Source organism: Aphanomyces invadans (genome assembly GCF_000520115.1).
Source record: "Aphanomyces invadans strain NJM9701 unplaced genomic scaffold supercont1.25, whole genome shotgun sequence".
Classification (NCBI taxonomy): domain Eukaryota; phylum Oomycota; class Saprolegniomycetes; order Saprolegniales; family Verrucalvaceae; genus Aphanomyces; species Aphanomyces invadans.
In genome coordinates this window covers 69,241-71,180 of record NW_008580170.1, presented here as the reverse complement: position 1 = coordinate 71,180, position 1,940 = coordinate 69,241, and positions in this window count along the sequence as shown.

Below are 1,940 nucleotides of genomic sequence, written 5' to 3'. Positions count from 1 at the left end.
TTATAAAAATACCTTGAAAGTTGTAAACTGGAATTGTCCTAGGTAGGTGGTGGTGGGGTTAAGCTAAATGTTTAATTCCGTACTAAGATGTGATTGGTCAAAATCTCTGGATTTTGCCTGCGATCCAATCGCGTCCAAGTACTATTAGTACGTTTGGAACGAATGAATGCCATGGGAAGCTCGATGTGAATATCGGAATCAAGCGACGGGAAAACGTAGTTGGTCACTTCGTCCTACATGGCAATGGTTCGCTCGATCCTGGAGAGCTTCTTCACCGAATCAGACACAACTGGATTGTCATGGAGCCACTGGAAGCGCAGTGTGCTCTACAGTTGACCAGACACACACTTCTACGGTTGAAGCGAAGTCTCATTGACGCGTGCATTATTTCATTTTTCTACACTGGAGTTATGCAACCATTCTGTACTTCTCTCCATTGTTCAATTGTTTTGACCACACAATCATAAAATCTAGACAAATACAACGCAACGTCTCCGCTGCTTGTTAACCATGGTTTCATTATCCCACGAGGGGTGTAAGTGCGCTGTTGCTAGAGTACACCAGACTGTTTTTTGGAGACAATTGTTGCGAATTCGCCGTTGAATTTATGGGTAACCTGGGGTCACGGTGGGTGGCAGCAAGCACAAAACTGCTTTGCCTATTTGCGACCTCCCTTTGAAATGCATCTTCTGCTCTATATGCAATTGGTTAACAGAGATAGGAATTGGAAATGAACCAATGAAAATTCGCTATTCTAATTCGCTGTTTTTAGTAGTGTCTGGATTTCAGAATGAGTTCTATTAGAACTCATCCTCATTGATGGAGGTTTTCAGAGGTGACGGTATAACTTCCAAACCAATGGGTGTGAACAAGTAAAAGCGTGTATCAATGGCCATCTGCGCCATCAATGACAAGTTATTGGATGGTTTCTCTACCACAGCGTTCAGCGTCCATGACTGTCCATAAAGTGCTCATTTTGAGTATACCAATCGATGAAACGATTTTGGAATTTACGACGTCATTTCCAATTACTGTTTCCTGCAAACGAAACCGCGTCTTAAAATTCCAAAAAAAACTGAACCATGCCCCATGAATTGACTCGCACGTTCTTTCAAGGTCGCAACTCAATGCCAACAACTCGACAACAAACTGCAACCTCACCAGCTTCGAGTCCAACCGAAGTTCCAGCAAATCACGCTGCTCGTGACAATTCACGTGACATCAACTCCCGTGTGGATGCCATCCTGGGCCTCCACGAACGGCGTCAGGCCAAGCGTTTAAAATACTCATCCATGGCACCCAATTTTGGCGAGGACGATTATGATTCTCCATGTCCACTGCTTGATGAGTTTGTCCGGGTAAGGTCATCTGATGTTGTGCTTGAACTGACGAATTTCTCGGTGGCTGAGTTCAATTTGTTGTGGAACGAAGTCAAGTCGAGCATTTCAAAATCGTGGAATGTCGGAAGTGGTCGTAAATCCGCCCAAACACCAAAGGACATGCTGTTTATGACCTTGGCGACACTTAAACATGGTGGAAGTTGGGATATAATGGCGGCACTCTTCAAGTTTATCCCGTCATCGTTTTCCAAGATGATGTGTACTCTGTCGCTGACACCTGGACCATGCTCAAATTGTCAACAACCGGGAATCAATTCCGACACTTTCCCAGTGCACGCTATGCGGTCGACGTGACCTTTCAACAAACTCATGCCCCTGCTGGATCGTTTGAAACCAAATTGATATTTTAAAAAAAGAAGTATGGATTGTACAGTATGAAGACGGAAATGTCTGTGCTGCCCAACGGCTACGTAATTGGTATATCCCCCTGTGCTCGTGGCGGTATGTCTGACATTGGCATCTTCGAACTGAATGAAGAATTCCATCGATCGCAAATGGCCAAACAGATCGACGAAATGAGTATTCGTGACGTTGGTCCAC